The sequence below is a fragment of the Passer domesticus genome, chromosome 11 (assembly GCF_036417665.1).
Source record: "Passer domesticus isolate bPasDom1 chromosome 11, bPasDom1.hap1, whole genome shotgun sequence".
NCBI classification, from domain to species: Eukaryota; Metazoa; Chordata; class Aves; order Passeriformes; family Passeridae; genus Passer; species Passer domesticus.
The window spans coordinates 21,005,992-21,019,155 of NC_087484.1; positions in this window are offsets into that span (position 1 = coordinate 21,005,992).

The window sequence follows — 13,164 nt, forward strand, 5'->3', positions numbered from 1 at the left end:
TCTCCTACCTCTCTGTGCCTTTCTAGAAAGGTGGTCTTGGGCTCAATGGCCACGTCTGTTAGCAATACTGTAAGTTTCAAGTGCATTTACAATATGCTGACTGTATATTAAACTGATTCAATTACTGTTCTGGTCTGAAAGAGTTTAATTCTCCTTCCACAGCAGGCACAGGTCGGGAGTAGTGGCTGATGGAGTTGTCACTGTTGTGTGGCTCTGACTCACTGGGGGTAGCTGGGGGAGGCAGAAGCAAGGCTGCCTCGGGCTCTTGCTGGCCTTGAAAGGAACAGTCTGTTCCCAGAGATGTTCAGGTGTTAGGAAGAGCTTGGGATGGAAGCAAGGCTGCTCTCTAAGGAAGGAGCTGGCTGTTCTGGCAAGAGTTGGGCCTTTTGTCCCTTGGCCTCTCCAGGAGAGAGCCCCTGTGTGCGTGGGTGGCCTGGGGGCTCAGGCTGCAGCCTGAGCAGTGTAAGGGCCTGGGTGGGAAGGGGATGGAGCTGCCTGCTCTGGAGCCTGCCCAGGCCCGGCCCTGCAGCAGCCGCAGCCCCGTGTGCAGGCCGGGCAGGGCTGGGAGAGTCTGGGCTGAGGAGAGCTGCCCGTGGCCTCCTGCCGGGGAGGCTCCCGTGGGCCGGGGTGAAGCTCTCCCTCTGCACGGCCGGGCTTGTGGAGCTCAGCACAGCGGCCCCAGCTGGGCTCGGGGAGCTGAGGCGCCGGGAGCCCTGCCTGCTGCCCCAGGGGCAGGGCTCGCGGGTGACTTTTAATCCAGATTGTCGCCGGCTACTGCCAGGAGAGGCTCGGGTGGGAGGAACACAGGGCCTGACTCTGCCGAGCTCTGGTGGTGGCTGCTCTCCCACCTTCTGTCCGGGCAGGGGCTGCGCCCCGGGGCTGCCGGGCAGGAGCCAGGGCGGTGCCGAGAGCACCGTGTCCGGCTGTGCACGGCAGGGAGGTGATGATTCACAGATCCCGGCGTGGCTGGAATCCCTTGTGCGTGGAGGATGAACTGTGGAGCCCAGTGAAGAGAAGGGAAAGTGCTGAGAGGGGTCCTTCATGTGCTGGCCCAAAGGGCCCGTGGTGCCTCTGCCAGCCAAAGGCACAGGGAAAGCTGTGGGGCCTTTGCTTGAGAGCCAGCAAGGTCCAGGGACAGCTGGTGCCAAAGCCTTTTGAGCTGCCTTTCCCCTGCTGGGCTGCACCAGGCTCCAGTCCCCGTCCTGTCCTGGAACTGGGACCAGTAAATTCATTTTGGGTACCCTGAGTGCTCCCACTGGCCCTGCTCCTAGAGCTAAGGAGTGATGTCTGCAAACCTATCAGGGAACTGCAAGCAAGTTCCTCTTCCTGAGACCCCACTTGTGACTGGCTCTGTCCTCCTCTGCTGAGCCAGGGCAGCAGAGAGACCTGCTGGGAGCCAGGATGGATGGTGGATGAAATGTGGCCATGCCCTGGGAACTTGGAAAGAAGGGGTTAGTGAGATGTAACAGGGAGCTTGGCTTTGAGACTGAGATTTCTACAGCCCTGCACATAAAGGCCACAAAAAGCTGGCACTAGGCCAATTCCAACCATGTGATAGGAAAGGTGGGACAAACAGCCAGCACTCTGAGAGGCGAAATCCCAGGGGCAGACTGAGCTGTGAGCACAGGCTGCCCAGCTGCATGTGGATAACTGTGCTGGGGCGGCCTGCTGTCATCACAGCCTCTTCCATTCCCTTCACAGCAGGGCTATGGTGGCAGCAGCAGCTAGGCCCTGAAGTGCCTGCTGCTGGAGAGTCTGTGCCAAACAACCTGTCTCCTTGCAAAGGTCACAAATTATTCCAAGTGGTGGTGTCAGTGTGTAGTGCTACAATGGTATTTCCAGGAAAATACCAGGTATATTTCAGGTATATTTCAGGAAAAGTGGTGGAAGAAGCAAACAATTCAACAGATCCTATGCTGTATGCCAGAGCTGCTGTATTTGAAGGGGGAAATGCTCACTGGGGCTGATAAATGGTCAGTGTTATAAATATGGTTAGTAATTCGTGGGAATAAAAGATATATCAATATATATATGTATAAAATGAACTACTGGTGTACAAGGCGGGGGAGAGATTCTTCCCCAGGATGGTGAAACCGTGGCAGATGGACAGAGAGGCACCACCACATTTACATGTGAAGGAAACTCTGCTGCACAGGAGATGGGCATTCACAAGTACCTGCACCCAGTGACCCCAAGCGATGATGGCCCAGACAAGACACCTATCTGAGAGGACCAGGGCCATCAACACCTTCCATCTGAATGCCGGATTCCGGGAATCAGGGAAGTGTATTATTCTATTCCCGGACGGAGGCTTTGTGCAGCCCGAGCCAGAGAAAGAAACCAACTTGAATATGAAGAACTCAGAAAGAAACAAAGACGTTCTGCCGCGGGCGAAATAAACCGTATAAGAACTGCTGCCTTGGAGCAGCCAGTGTGGACGGGGAGGAATTGGCGCTAGCGAGGCCAATCTCACGTTCACCCACGTCACCTCCCAGGGGCGGCTGTCCGATTGATTGGTGGCTGTCGAGACTGTGTTACGGTCGTGAAATAATTTTTATTTTTTATATTTTTATTAAAATTGGCTATTTTTCATTTTTCATCTATAACAATCAGACATTTCTCATGAGTTTGGAGAAAGCAGGAGGCTTGGGGGAGGCAGAACTTTGCAAATAAGCTCTGCCCTGAGAGGAGGTGATTTTAACTGTTGATACTGGTTTTTAAGTAGAGTATGAAGCTGAGAGAGAGGCTGATCATCAGCAGTGTAGCCCAGGCGTCAGTACTGGGACCGGTCATCTTCCTTCTTGATAGTGGTCTGAATAACGGGGCCCAGAGCACCCTCAGCAAGTTTGCTGAATTTCCTACAGTGGGAAGAGCTGCTGAGACACCAGCGGGTGACTCTGCACCCACAAGGGCCTCAACAAGCTGGAGAAATGGGCTGATGGAACCTCCTGAAGCTCAACCAAGGGCCGAGCAGAGTGCTCCTGCTGAGGAGGTGCAGCCCCAGCACACGCCATGGAAGGCAGCTCTGCAGAGCAGGATCTCTGCAGGTCCTGGTGGGTGTGACTGGCAGAGAAGGGAAGGGATCTGGGCAAACGCTGAGGGGTGCAGCCCACCGCCAGGTGGGTTTTGTGCCATAGAATCTCTGTGGGTGGGAGGGCTCCTAGGTGTGTCCCTCAGAAAGAAGAAAGAACCCTGTGTTGTCACCGCTCATGACCATTATGACACACTTGCGTTACTATAACCACCAGCGTTGGGTAGTGCCGGAGCACTCACGTTGTGACCCAGAGCAGCTGAGGAGCTTCCGCTGCTGCCAGCATCTGAGGAGCCTGTGTGCTACCAGTGTCTGTGGATCTTCCGAGTGCTGTCAGTGACCCAGGAACCTGAGCACTGCCAGTGACCGAGGAGCCTCTGAGTGACTCCAGTAAGTGAAGACAACCCTCTGAGTTCTGCCAGTGAGTGAAGAGGAGCCTCTTAGTCCTAGTGACTGAGGAACCTCTGAGTGCTGTCAGTGACTGAGGAGCCTCCGAGTGCTCCCAGTGACTGAGAAACCTCTGAATTCCAGAAGCGGGAGCCAAGCCTTCGAGTCCTGCCAGCGGCTGAGAGCAGCCAAGCCCAGGAGCAGCAATGGCCGAGGTGGGACAGGAGCCATCAGCACCACGAGCCGTGCGCGTCTGCCGCATCTGCGTGGATTTCCTGCGCAACCCCGCTGCTGCCGTGGAGCCCTGCGGGCACGTTTTCTGCCACGCCTGCATCCAGCCCCAGGCTGCCACCGACGCCGCCGCCACCTGCCCCACCTGCCAAGGGCCCATCGGCAGCATCCGCGTGCTGGAGGGCCAGGACAACCCAGCCCCGGTGGCCCCGCGTCGCCCCCGCCGCCGCCTCCATCCCTTCGTGGCGCGGTGGCGCCAGCGGCAGCAGCAGGAGGCGCAGGAGGATGCGGCTCCTGGAGGTGGCCGGCGCCGACGACGTGCTGATGGCGACAGGGCACCGAGCCCTGTGCCCCGCCAGCGTCCCCGCAGAGAGCAGGAAGACCTGAGAAGAAACGGGCTGGGACAGCGGCCACCGAGGGGAATTGCAGCGCTGGCCGCAGGGGACAACCAACACCGTCCCGCTGCCATCTGATTTGATGTGGACCCTCCACGGCCCGTCTGAGCTGAAGACCAGCATGCTGAGACGGGCCTCGTCTAGTTTCTTCTACCCACTTTGGGGACACTTCAAGACTGGGAGAGTAGGAGCTGTTGGAGGGAAAGTATATAGTTGTAGATACTTGGGGAGAGGGTAGGATATTGATATTAGGATATTAGGATATTAGTATATTAGGATAATAGGATAATAGGATATTAGGATACTAGGACATTAGGATATTAGGATATTAGGATACTAGGATATTAGGATATTAGGATATTAGGATACTAGGACATTAGGATATTAGGATACTAGGACATTAGGACATTAGGACATTAGAACATATAGGACATAAGGACATTAGGACATAAGGACATTAGCACATTAGGACATCAGGATATTAGGATGTTAGGATATTAGGATATTAGCTATGAAATAAAGTTTTTTATTCCGTTTGAAACATTGGAAAGCAGTCATTCTTTATCTGCGTCGGACACATGGAAGAGTATCTCCTTTAATGTGATGTGTGTGGTGAGAGTTCACAACAGGGTACTTATTCCATGCTGATCATACATATTCATTACAAAGTACCTCCTAGCTAATTCACAAACACCACTTTCCTAGAACTAATTTGCATGCATTCGCCTTTTACTGGAATTACTTTTTTGGTCCTGGAGGTCATCTAAAGGGGTGTCTGGTGGTCATATTCACTGAAGGCTTCAGTATTACTGGTGACCTTACTTTGAACTTTTTCTTTGGGCATGCACTGTTGGTTTTAGTTATGTAGCTCACAAAAACCCCTCTCTAGTCCTCTGTCTGTTTCTCCACTGGTTCCAGCTACATTTATCCTCCTTTGTGCATACCTTTACATCCTTCTATCTTTTTTCTAGTTAGTCCCAAAGCTTTATTCAGCAACTTCAGGGGAACTGAAAATTTCTAGTCTCTGTGTTATTTTTCAAGTCTCCCCTTTTCTTGAGACTGTCTCTTTTAGACAATCTCAATACTTCATTTTCCAGCACGAAGTGCTGCAACAACCATAACAGTTTGTCCTGTGTCCAGGTTCAGACCTTATCCACTCCCCTGCCCAGCTGGATGCATCCTGTGGGGATGCCTTCATCCATGGTGGCTCTGGTCCTGTGGCATCCATGGTGGCTCTGCTCCTGGGAGCCACCTGTGTCTGTAAACTGGGGTCTTCCTCCGCCAGATGGGGGTGGAAACAGGTTCTGAACATCAGCACAGATTTTGGCTGCAGTGCTGCTGCATTGCCTGGGCTGTGTCCTGCTGAAGGAGGATTTGGATGAACTGGCTGGGGTAGGGTACAGCCCTCGTGTGCAGCAGGAGGCCTCCTGCAGGATCTGTGGCTCTGTGTGTCCCTGTGTGCTCCTCTGCTTCTCCTGGCGGCAGCTTCTGTGTCTGGGGCTTGTTTGCTTGAGCTGCTCCATATCTGGTGCTTCAGGACTGTGTCACCCAGCCACTGCTTGCCCTCATCCTCATAGGGTCCCTCCAGACCAACTCCAGCTGTGTGCCCTGGCTGCCCTACTGCCACAGCAGATTCTCAGGCTTTTAGGGAAATAAAACCCAAGAGAGGAACTCGCAGCTTAGGGCTTTGTCAGCAGAGCAAGGCAGAACTTGCCTTGCATTTGGGCTTCCCACCATGACATGGAGCATGTGCTGAAGCTGGTGGCTCTTGCAGCAGCAGCATGCACTGCTGCTGGCCCAGTGGTGGGTAGGAGCAGGCTTGGAGGAGCCCAGAGTTTTAAACCACTGAAGCTCTTCAAAGTCCTGAGGTGTCTTGTTTTCTTCCTGCAGATTGTCGCCAGTATACGAACAGGAGCTGTGAAGAATGCCTGAAAAATGTCACTGTGAGTAGCAGCAGTGAGGCTCCCAGCCTCTCACCATGCTGAAAAAGTTTCCTTCCTGGAAGCAGGGCTGGTCCCCTGCCCTTGTCCCAGACATGCTGCAAATTCTCCCCACCTATGAGGGTGAGAGGGCAATCCCTCTCTGGTGCTCTGGAAGGAGGTTGCTAGAAACTGGGTGGGTTTTGTTGTGTGCTTTTTGATTAGAGTAATGGAATTGCTGAGCTGCTTCCTGATGGATGGACGATGTGCTTGGAGAAGGGACTGAGTGGGCTGGGCTGGCTGGTCAAGTTCCCCTCCAGCAGCTGGGCCGTGGCACTGGCTGGGTGCAGGATGTGTGCTGGTGTCCTGCCAGTCCCTGCTGCCTTATCACAGATGTGGGAATCCATGGGATTAGAGGATTTTAGAAAAGGTGGGAAAAAGAAAGGCCGCAGAGACAGTAAGGATAGTGAAATGCTTAAGCAGCAGAAAAGAGATATCAGCAGTAGCGAAGACATGAGAAATAAAACAATAAAGCTATGTAGTTTAGCTTTCTAAGTTGCAAAAAAGTATATTTTAGTAAATATTTAGAAGGTGAAATATGAATAGGGCTCTGTGCTTTGTCTTTTGTAAATGAACCATTGTATGAGAGAAAAAGTTGCTATTGTTTTAACCAAAGCTACGTGTGCTTCATGTGGTTGGATAGAACGACTGTCAATATGCTTTTGCTCTATGTAACTGGCTGAAACTAGGTCTGAAACTATCTTATAATATGTTGTAACATTAAGTTTCCTTGGCCTTCTGTCTGGATAGCGAGCTGCTCGCATCGATCCATTGCCATAGCCATGTAATGAGACTGATGCTTCTTAAATAAACAGCTCACGACGCTGTTCAGGTGTGGTCCCGTTCCGTTCGTGTCTGTAAATAGTTGCCGGCGTCAAATGGTGCCTCTCTGTGAGGAGGACTTTAGACTAGAATAAAAAAGAAAATCTTGGATAAACTCGGGCGCCGGAGACCCAGGAGGAATACTTCATCCCTTCGCCTTCTACATCTGATGTCTTTGTAAGTAATCTTTTTCTAGGGGCTTCCTGGGTGACGAAAATGAAAAATCATTTATCTAAAACAGAATGGGACGTTTTTTACCGGCTTGAGAAAATGTTACAAGATAAAGGACGTTCAGATATCACAAAAAATGAACTGAAAGACTTATTAGTCTGGGTAAAAGCGAACACTCAAAATATAGACTTGCAGTCTGCTTTTACCTTTGTTTTTTGGGATCAAATAAACTGGAAAATCTATAATCTGTTCTCTCTCAAAAAGGACGAAACTATATACAAATTCATGCCTGTTTCCAGGGCTTTGTTAGAGTGTTTTAAACAAACTGATGATAATACAGACATTTCCAAACAACAGAACAAAATATCTGGTTCAGATGCTTTAAATCCACGTAATACCGAGTCACTGTCCTTTTCTGTGGAAGTTTCGGGTTCCACTCCGAGTTCCTTTCCTTCCAAAGCGTCCAGTGTCATGTCTTCCGGAGACGGCGAACCGGAACAGCTTCCATCTCGGGTCGCGTCCCCTGTTTCTTCCAGGCTTGTCAGCGTTTCTGCAGCTGAGAGCATTCCTTCGCCCCTCCCTCTGGGAAAAAATGGACTTTTGCCGTGTCGGGAAAGTTGTTCGGAGATTTTGTTGCATTCCGGGAATGAGAATGTGCGCGAGTTCTGTTCGGGGGTGGGTGCGAGCCGCGTGAAGGTGGTGGATGAAAATCTGCTGAGGTTTCGTGATCAAGGAATTGCATGTTCTGAAACTGTACAAGCAGGGTTAGCCGAGATGGGCGTGGGATCTGTTTTGCCTGGTCGGGAAACTGTGGGGGTCACTCCTGCCACTGTTTCCTCTTCTCATGCAGACACCCCTTTGGGTTTGATTCAGGCGGGCTGTGTGTGTTGTCATTCGAAAAATCCTTTTCTAGTGAATTGTTCTGTTAAGCCTCTGCCAGGTTTTTCTGTGGCTCACCAAGCTTTTGGTACAGAGGATGAAATAGCTGTAGCTGTAACTCTGCCTTCAGAGAACAGGGCAGGGGAAAAGATAGAGGTAGCAGTCGACAACCAAGGTTTTAAAAAGAAAGCAGGAGATTTTCGAAAGGTCCCTGTTGAGGCACCGACTGAGATTTTGAGGGATTTGAAATCTGTCTCATTTGTTGGTGAAGGAAAAAATAGCATTTCAAACCTGCAGTCTAATGTTGGTAACCCTCCAGCTGAGTCTTCGCTGGCAGGGAGACAGTGTGAAACATGCAGTAAGGTTTTAGAAATTATCAGAGATAAAAATTCAAGGACAAGTAGCCAAGCTGAGACAAATTTTGGATTTTTTCCACAATCCAGAGAATACAATTCCTCCCCGGCCCCTCTTGGGAGGGCTCCGGAGGGGGCGTGGTCCATGGTTGAGCCCACCTCTGTCCCTTTGGGCAGGGCTCCAGGAGAGGCGTGTTGCTCAGGTGTCTCTGCTAGGAATTCGGAGGTGTGTTCTCCCGTCCATCCTGGCAGAACTCCTGGGAAAGTTCGTTGCTACAGCAACGTCCCTGCCAAGAATTCGGACACTGGCAGGGTTCCCGGAACAACCACTGTCAGTGAAACTGTCAATTCTAACCCTGATCCTCCTTTAAAGCTGCCGGACTGGTCTAATATTAATCAACAATTAGAAAAAGATTTGGATTCAAAGAAACAACTCCTTGCATTACCTGTAAGATATGGTCGTAATGATGTTAACCCTAGATATGAAAGTCTCTCTCACCATGATATAAAGGAATTACGTCAGGCTTTGAAAGAAAGTGGGTTCTCTTCTCCTTATTTTAATAGTGTGTTGAAAAGTACTTTTAATTCTCACGATTTAGTCCCTGCTGATTGTCGAAATATAGCTTCACTGATTTTAACCAATTCACAATACCTTCTATGGGAATTACAATGGAAAAAACTTCTTAATAAGTTGGTTGAAAAATATGCAAATACTGATCATGCAGATTTAGATGTTGTTCAATTAGCAGGCGATCCACCTTACCACAGAGCAGAAAATCAAGCAGTAGATTTGCCTCGGTCTGTATTAGCTGATATTAAAGATGCTGCTAGGGAAGCCTTCTTTTCAGTAGAGCCAGCTGGCACACATGTAAATTCTTATACCTTGATTAAACAAGGTGAAACAGAATCCTATGGTTCTTTTTTGGATAGACTAACCCAAGCAGTTGAAAGGCAATGTCCAGATGAAAAAGCTCGTTCTTATATTGTCCAAAACCTTGCTTTTGTAAATGCTAATGATGAATGTAGAAAAATTATTTTAGCTTTGCCTGATCAGCCTCCAACTGTTGTGCAGATGTTAACAGCATGCAGCAGAATAGGTGGATCACAACACCTTGCAAATTTACAGGTCAATAAGTTAGAAAGAACATTAGAAGATAATTTGGCAAAACGAATGGATAAATTTGAAGAGTTTTTAAAAAAAAAGCTTGGGGAAAATTCTGTTAACACTGCACAGTTGGAATCTGATAAAAAGTCTTGTTGCTTTGCTTGTGGTAAACCAAATCATGTTAAAAAGGATTGTCCTGCGAAAACATTTCCACCAAAACAACTTTCTGTCTGCCCTCGATGCCGAAAAGGGAGGCATCTTGCTAAGCATTGTCACTCTCTTTTTGATATTGATGGCAAGCCTCTGTCGTTAAACTTCAAAAACAGCGCGCATTATCACCGCGCTCAGACACAAGTAGTGGTACCCCCTGGCAACCAGGTACCCACTCAAATGGTAATGGTACCTCAGTCATTTGTGCCTCAATCAACCAATCCACAAACGATCCCAGCTCAATATCCTCAAGCACAAGGATCGAATTGGCCTCCTCAAAATTAATTCCTCTATTAAACAATTTATGCTGGGTGAACATTCCTACTGGAATTGTCAATCCTTTTCAGCAAGGGCAAAGTCAATAACAAATTTCTTGAACTCTCAATTCTTCCTACTGTTGTTTCAGTAAACTCTAATGAAGAGCTAAAGATTTTAGCTCTTGCACTTGAAGTTCCTATGGTAATTCATCCAAAAACACCTATTGCTATTGCATTTCTGTTTCCTGTGAATACCCACAAGCAAAACAATTTTCCAAAGAATTCAATCATGTCTGTGCCTTCTAGTACCTCAGGTCCAGAGGTCTTTTGGGTGCAATGTTTGGACCGTGACCGACCTCAATTAACTTGTAGCCTGACTCACTGTGGTAAAACAATTTATGTTACAGGCATGCCAGATACTGGTGCAGATGTCACTGTAATGTCTCACATGTTTTGGCCTAATGACTGGAATTTAGTAGCTCCTTCAGGTTCTCTCACTGGGATTGGAGGTGCTACTGTGTGTCTGCAAAGTGCATCCATGATGAACATTACAGGTCCTGAAGGAAAGACTGCTGCGGTGCGTCCTTTTGTTGTTCAGAAGCCTCTCACCGTCTGGGGAAGAGACGTTCTTTCCCAGTGGGGAGCGAAACTAGAAGTGTAATGACAGCCACGTTGAAACCTGCCACTTTAAAGATTACCTGGAAAACTGATCATCCTATATGGATTGATCAATGGCCTTTGACAGAGAAAAAATTAAATATCCTTAATAAATTGGTAAAGGAACAATTACAGCAGGGTCACATCGTCCCAACAAACAGTCCCTGGAATTCACCAGTCTTCGTCATCCACAAGAAAACATCAAACTCCTGGAGGTTGCTTCATGACCTGAGGAAGATCAATGAGGTGATCGAAGACATGGGACCTCTTCAACCTGGACTGCCTTCTTTATCAATGATCCCAAGACACTGGCCTCTCGTCGTCATTGATTTAAAGGACTGTTTTTTCCACATTCCACTTCATCCTGATGATGCTCCAAGATTTGCTTTTTCAGTTCCTGTCATCAATCGAACGGAACCCGTGCAGAGATATCACTAGAAATCACTGCCACAAGGGATGAAGAACTCACCTATAATTTGTCAATATTTCGTCGCCCAAGCTTTGTCTCCTGCTCGACAGAAATTTCCAAAATCCATGATTCTACACTACATGGATGATTTGCTCATCACAGCTTCAACACAGGAAGAGATGGAGCAAACCCGTGCTTGTGTTATTGCTAAAATCCAAAAGGCTAGACTTGAAATTTCTACAACAAAAATCCAAAAAGTTCCACCCTGGAAGTATCTGGGATAGAAGATAACTGAAACAACAATAACACCACAAAAAATACAGATCCGGACCAGTGTCAACAACCTACAAGACTTGCAACAACTCTTGGGAGAAATCAACTGGGTCAGACCTGTTTTGGGAATCACCAATGATGAACTGAGTCCACTTCTCGATCTGCTAAGAGGAAGCTGTGACATCACTTCCCCAAGAACCTTAACCCCTGAAGCTCGTGCTGCACTCGACAAGATCACAGAAGCTCTCCAAAGAAGACAAGCTCATCGCTGCATTCCTGAAAAACCTTTATTTTTTGCAGTTTTAGGAGAAAAAATGCAACTTTGTAGTCTCATTTTTCAGTGGGACCCTTCTGAGCCTGATCCTTTGTTAATCATAGAATGGATTTTTCTTCCCTACAGGTCTCCAAAGACAATTTTCACAGTCTTAGAAATGATTGCACAAATTGTAATTAAGGCCAGAACCAGATTGTTAACTTTAGCAGGCCAAGAATTTGCAGTTATCTATTTGCCATTGAAAAAAGACTATCTTCATTGGGCAATGCAAAATTCTGATGATTTACAGTATGCTTTCTTGGGCTTCCCAGGTGCTTGTTCTGTTCACTACCCATCTCACAAACTATTGCAGGCAAAATTGAGTTTTAGAGAAAAACCTAAATTAAGTGAAGAACCTTTGAATGCAGTCACTCTCTTCACTGATGGCTCTGGCAAAAGTCACAAATCGGTCATAACTTGGTTGAACCAAAAAACTAATGCTTGGGAGTCAGACATTCAAATAGTAGAAGGGTCACCTCAGATTGTTGAGCTTGCTGCTGTGGTTCGAGCTTTTCAGCTCTTTCCTCAACCACTTCACTTGATAACAGATTCTGCTTATGTTGCTAATGTAGTTAGGAGATTAGAAGGGTCAATTTTAAAAGATGTTAGTAATGATACTTTATATCATTGGCTTTCATGTCTTTATACAACTTTGCAATATAGAACTAATCCATATTTTGTTTCTCACATCAGGGCTCATTCTTCTCTTCCTAGAGTTTTAGTGGAAGGAAACGCGAGAGCGGACAAACTGACGATGGTCATTTCAAACACTTTGCCAAACATTTTTGAACAAGCAAAACTGAGTCATGCCTTTTTTCACCAAAACGCACAAGCACTTGTGCGAATGTTTCAAATTACTAAAAGTCAAGCTAAAGCTATCATCAATACTTGCCCTGACTGTCAGCTTGTGCAACCTCCTGTTTCCACAGGAGCAGTCAATCCACGAGGTTTGCAAAGCCTGCAGTTATGGCAAACAGATATCACTAAATACCCTTCCTTTGGCAAATTTAAAAACATTCATGTTTCAGTAGACACGTTCTCTGGTGCAATGTTTGCTTCTCTTCACACAGGTGAAACAGGCAATCACGCCTGTCATCATTTCCTGCAAGCTTTTGCTTCATTGGGTGTACCCCAAGAAGTAAAAACTGACAATGGTCCCGCATACATATCTCAAAAATTGGCCACATTTCTAAAAGAATGGGGTGTTCGTCACATCTTTGGTATTCCTCACTCTCCCACAAGCCAAGCAATTATTGAAAGGGCACATCAAACACTAAAACGCATTTTAGATCAACAGAGAGGGGGAGCAGAGGTCACACCTCAGATGAGACTGAACAAAGCTTTGTATGTTTTTAATTTCCTAAACAGTTCATTTGCAGAACCTGATCCACCAATTTTTAGGCATTTTTCAAATAACACTCAGGCAAAACTGAAAGAAAATCCACCTGTTTTAATTAGAAACCCTGAATCTGGACAAATTGAAGGTCCTTTCCGATTAATAACCTGGGGCAAAGGGTATGCTTCTGTCTCTACAGGTGCTGGAATTAGGTGGGTCCCCGCCAAGAACGTCAAACCATATGGCACCCCAGAACGTGTTGACGAGTCCAGAACCGAGGAAGCAAGCACGCAGACGTGAGCCGAGCAGAGGGATCCCGGGTCACACCTGAAGTTCCTTGTGCATCGGTGGAACCT